This window comes from Lonchura striata, chromosome 11, assembly GCF_046129695.1.
Source record: "Lonchura striata isolate bLonStr1 chromosome 11, bLonStr1.mat, whole genome shotgun sequence".
NCBI lineage: Eukaryota > Metazoa > Chordata > Aves > Passeriformes > Estrildidae > Lonchura > Lonchura striata.
This window is the reverse complement of record NC_134613.1, coordinates 7568736-7574759: the sequence shown is the minus strand read 5'-3', so window position 1 is coordinate 7574759 and position 6024 is coordinate 7568736.

Sequence of the window (6024 nt, the reverse complement as noted above, 5' to 3'; positions counted from 1 at the left end):
GATGTGGCTCAGCCCCGCGGGGGTCCGAGATCCCGGGACGGCACCTTTGTGACCCCCGATGAGAGCCCCGAGCCCCAAGAACAGCAGCCCCGGGAGCTCAGGATGGGGATACTGTAACTCCGGGACAGCGGCCCTGAGCCTCAGGAGAGCATCCCCAAATCTGCCCCGACAGCATCCCCGGTCCCCTGGGGACAAGAGCCTGGTTCCTCCTGCCTGGGCAACCCCACAACCATCCTCACAGACATCGATGTGTGCCCCGTGCAAAGCCCTGTTCTTGGGCCCGGGAGGAGGAGCAGGGTTGAGGCATAGAATCATGGAATCCATGCGTGGTGTGGGTGGGAAGGGACCTTAAATTTATCTCATTCAACCCCCCTGCCATGGGCAGGGACACCTTCCATTATTCCAGGTTGCTCCAGGCCCCATCCAGCCTGGCCTTGGACATTTCCAGGGATGTGGCAGCCACAGCTTCTCTAGGCAGCCTGTGCCAGGGCCTCACCACCCTCATTATCCCTCTTCTTTCCTTTCTTCCTGCGCACATGGGTGCCCTATTGGCTGCATCCTAAAGCACAGCCTGCAGTTGGATAACATGAGCAGAAAATGGAATACATAAACATTCCTCCATACTGCCTCCCCCATCTTGGTCCCCTATGTGAGGTATAAGTGTAAAACCCCAAGAGCTTAGGTCAACCTGCCAAGTGAGAGATGTCCAGGGATCTGAGCCCTGTTATCTTAACCAGCATTTCTTCTGCCCAGCCTGTGCTGCTTCCCCAGCACCGAGGCCAGGTGAAAGACGGGAAACATCAGCCCTGCCCTGTGGGTCCCACAGCCCCCTCGCACTGCAAAAGCCAAGTGTTTTCCCTGTCCTCCACTGGCCTGGCTGGAGACACCTGTGCTGTCCCCATGGCACTGAATGTCACTTCAAAGTCAAACCAAGTCCACACCTGGCTCTGAGTGATAGTTTCATTCCAGCAGGAGCTCAGGGATATATTGTTTTGCTCATGTGAATGTTGTGAAGAGGTGTGAGCCTAGCTGGGAGAAACCACAGCTGAGTTCCCACCACACCTCTGTCCACTACCCTGTTCAAGCCCCAGCCTCTGACTCCATTTGCCACCTGGCTACAGAGAGGCACCCCGTGAAAATGTAACCCCAACCTCAGCCATCCCCATGCAAAAGCATCATCCAGCACAACCCACGACACTCTGAGTCTGGCACCAGAAAAGCAAAGCAGAAAACACTAGCACCGAGATGGTGCCCACAGCCAAGTGCATGTGGGGCCAAGTAATTCCATCACAGGAGGTGTATTGGAGGGGATGAAACATCTCCTGGGAGCACCAGCTTTATGTTCCCCTGCTTTCTAGGTTATGGCTTTTAGCAGCAGCAGCTGTTTGCATGTGGCACAGAGGGTTTGTGCATGGAGTCCTCACACAGCAGCGAAGTGACCACTTCTTTTTTCAAGGCTTTGTAATGAGCTGCTAAGCCAGAGAGCCTGATCCCTGCCAGGTTCTGCAGGAGGGGAGAAAACTCCCACTTTGTGACTAAAAAACCCCAATTTATTTATTTAAAATGCTGTCCTATGAAAGGGTTTTGGAGAGACTTCACATTCCAGCTCTGAGCACCACAGCAAGAGCTCCCCAAGCCCCCCATGAAGTTCAGCACAGACAGATCCAGATCAGAGCAAGAACTTTCTCCACTCTTCAAGGGATACTGCCCTTCACCGTAACTTTGTCCCCAAGACTGGGGGACAGTCCCATAAAGCTGTGCAGGAATAACTCCCAGGAAGAGTGTTTCCTACCATTCTTCAAAAATTCTAAGAGACCTGGCCCTGACAAAGACAAGGAATATTTGCTTCCTGTGCTAATTGAGAAAAACTCAGTGTAAGCTCACAGCACTTTCTCTGTGTTTAGGTTTGGTGTTTCACTTTCTACAGACTTTGAGTGCAGAGCCCGAGGCAAGTGGAAGAAGTCAAAAAAAGGGTGGAAGTCAGGAGCAGCAGCAGGTTTTTATCAGACCCCCAAGGACCCCAATGCTGCACACAGATGCAGAGGAGACATTCTGCCTCTTCCAGAGCAGGGAAATCCTGGCCACAGGCAGAAGAGTTTATGTATCCATCATGCTGGGGTAACAACAGCAGGTCCACCACATCACTAGCATACTGATGACCACAAACTCTGGTTTATTTTATAGGCAAACTCATGACATTGGGCTGGAGATCTTCCTTGCACACTCACCCCTCAGAGCTGTATGTGGTGGCAGCATCCCTACATCCCAGTATCTTGTGGCTCATAGTCCCTTTTATATCTTCATAAACATCACGCCCAGGCAGCCTCTCCCCTCCCAAAGCACTGCAGCATGTGCTTCAACACGTGGAGCCTTGATGGTCCAACCAGCTGCACACAGAGGGGATGTTTTCTCCCCCCAGGAACTTAAAGGGAAGGACAGAAGGTGGGACAAATGAAGCCGTCACTGCTACCAGCTTGTGCAGGTGAGCCAGTCCACCAGAAAATGGTGATGTCTCTGCAGAGATTTTGGCTGGGGATTCCACTCCCACCTGGAGATGATCAGATTTATGTATGTGATCCAAGGTCACACCAGTGACCAGTGCAGAAGCAGGAGACACTTTGGTTTGGACTTTGCTTACCCACGCCTTACAGCAATGTATTTTTTTCACCAACACTTTTCCTCCTAAAGTATCACTCGACAGCATCTGGCTCTGCAGTCTGGCCAAGGGCTGCACCAGAGCTTTGTCCTTGTGATACCATCTCCACTAAGATGGGATGGTTAGAAGAGCAGACGTGATGCTGTGACCCATTCAGCACCCACTTACCTCTCCCACATCAATTCCCCATCAGGGTGGACACATGGACAGTGAACTCTGTGACAATGTCCCACACAAGCAGATCCAACCATGCTGTCCTGCCTGCAAGCAATGAGAAAGGCAGAGCCTCACCAGGGGAAAGGAGTAAAAGCTGGGAGGTGCACACAACCAACAAGATTGGTCTAGCAGGTCCTAGAAAGGGGGTTAACAAAGTACTCGAGACAGAAGCAGGTTGAAATCAGCAGAGAAATCAAGGTGAGACTTGAAATTACAGCCAGTTGTGGACAATCTTGTTCTTTCATACAGTTTCTCAGCTTTGAATTATGCAAGGACTATTTTTCATTCTTAAACAAGCAGGTGACCAGCTCAGGATGTTGGTTAAGGTGACAACGAGGGATGTCTCTCTTCAGCTGGGCTCCTGCATCCTGCCCACTCATTCTGTGATCCCAGATCTCCTTCACCCACCTGTAGAAAAGCAATGGATTTTATTCCGGGCATCATGGTGGTTGTCATAGGGGGCACTTTAGGCCCCTGTTCCTGCCGAGCCCCTCACAGGCAGTGACACACTTTGGCTGAGCTGCTGGATTGTTTTTGCTATTTCTCACTGCTTATCTGCGACAACAACTGAGCCTTGGCATTTGTCCCAGGACAGAGAGGATGCTCCCATGCCACTTCCGACGTTTCTGAGGTATGGAGAAGGGAGGGTTTCCTCTGCTTGCCACTGACACCAATTTGTCCTGATTCTGTCCTTGTCCAGGAGATTCCACATCTCCCCGGGCTGCTCTGTTCTTTCCTCCATCCTCTGCCCATTCCAGCTGTTGTGGCCTCATGCTCTTAGTCTTTCTGCTTAATTATTCTGGACTGGGATTTGCTATGCTGGCTGGAAAGAGGCAACCAACCATGGGACATGGAAGAACACTGATTTCCAAGCAAACAGTGAGACCAGACAACACCCTGTCACTGCTCAGACCAGTGATGGACACATGCAGGCTGAGTGCTGGTGTCACCAAAGACTCTTCACAGGGCCTCAGATGAGAACTTTCTGGCCACAGGCAAGCAAAGGCTTTGGGGCTGCTTTTGGTATGGATGAGCATCCAAACGTCTGGAGACTTGTTATAGCAAAGCTGGGAAGGGACATCAGAACTCACCCATCCAACATCCTGCAGGACTGTCACTAGCACTGGGTCAGGCTGGTCCTGCCTTGAAAACCCCTAAGGATGGACCGACCCCACCTCTCCAGGTGTCCACCCCAAAGCTGCACCATCCAGGAGGGAAAAAGGCTTCCCTAACACCTATCCTGACTCTGTCAAGCCACCATGTGTGGCTGCTGCCCCATGTTACATCATCTGCTGCTGCTATCAAGGAAAGTGAAATTCCACCATCTTCGTAACTACTCCTCTAGGGAGGTGTAAGCTCCAAATAGAGAGAGGTGTAAGCGCCTTCAACCTCTTTTGGCCAGACTAACCCTGCCCAGTTCCTTGCTGACCCCTCAGCTGCACTTTCTGTGCTTCCCCCTCTCCTAGTCTGCATCTCTGCTTGACACAGGGTAGGCCCAGACATTCCTCCCATCCTGCAGCCTCTTTTGGTCTATCTGTCTCCAAACAGCTAGGATGGCACTTGGTCAAGCCCAAGCCAAAGAGGAGCTCCCAACCCCTTCCATGGACTTATTCCTTCCATTGGACCAAACGCCATGTGGCTACAACAACCCTAAACACTGCAAAGGGCAGAGGATAAATGGTGTGGCAGAAAAATTAGTACCAGAGACCACTGACATTTTGGTACCAAATCACAGGATGCAGTTAGCCCCATCCTGGAGCTGTGCAGGACTTTGGGTGGCCCAGTGGGTGCAGGGCAGAGACAAGCAGCAGTGGAATTCCAGAGATCATCCAGCATCATGTGCCTGGAGTAGCTGCTTTGAGGACGTCAGTGAGTGCTTTCAAACTTTAATTCCTCTCCGTACATCACCGCTCGTCTTCCCCAGCTCCGCCTTCCCCCAGGAGGACAAGCTGAAGCTAACTGGGAGAGACAAGGGCTCGGAGGTGCGCGCAAATGTGTGCTCAGACGCATCGGATCGCTGCAAAGCTGCTTTTATGGGCATTTCGGAGCAGCTCCTGGCAGCGCCGCCCGAGCTGAGCTCCGGGGATGCTGCAGTGCCCCATGACGTGAACCACCGAGTGGGCTTCCGACCAAAAACGGGTGAGGAGAGCTTGTGTTTACACAATTTGAATAAAAAGATAGCGCCAAACAGAAAAGCCTTTTTGGAGCCAGGAGCGGGACCAATAAACCCAAACGTTTTCTCTGATGGGTTGCAGATGCAGCATTGCTGGCGATCTGGTGGAAAAAGCACGGCTTCATAGAGGGATTTGTCACTTAGTCACCTAGGAAATGAAGACAGGACTTTAGTCTGCCCCAAGACTCATACTTTTTTTGCCTAGAAGATGAAATACAGAGAAGAAAGAAGACAATGTTCCTCCTTGCTTGTGCAGCACTGAAACAGTGCACTGTTATCTCTTTTGTTTCATAATTAATGTGTCATTTCAACTGCCAGGCATATTAATTATGAGGAAATTAACCAGGGGGAGTCCTTTGTAGAGGACTTTTTAACTAAGGACCCCAAAACCAGTTCAGCCCTGTGCATGGGATGGCCACACACCTGGCTCTAGCACTCCTGCACTGAACTGCTGCCCAAGGGGCATCCATGGCTGATTTTTAATGAGGTCTTTTTGAAGTGTGGGGTGCAGGCTCTCTCAGCTCCAGGTCCAGGTGTGCTGAGACCTGGCGGACGTGTTGGAGCATTAAGGCTGATCCTCTGTGTCCATCCCCTGCAGCTCCTTCCACCATCGTTCAGCCATGAGAGCAGCTGACGCCACCACCATGGTGCTCCTGCGTGCTAAAATCCTCATAATGCAGTTGGACCTCACCAACAACAGGATCGTTCCACCACCTCATCCACAGAGGATCTGGGAGCTGCCCAGGTTGCTGTGGTCCCATGCCAGCTGTAATGGAGGGAGTTTTGCAGTAGAATCTGTCCTTCCTCACTGGAGCCGTGTCAGGAGCTGCCCCACTGGCAGAGGGACACGCTCAAGTCTCCCAACCCCACTATCACTGCCCGTCAGCAGACACAGCTCTACTCCAGAGCCTGGCACTCAGCATTAACAAAGTGGCACCAATGGTCACCAGACCTGTCCCGGCAGCAGGGAGGAGGCACA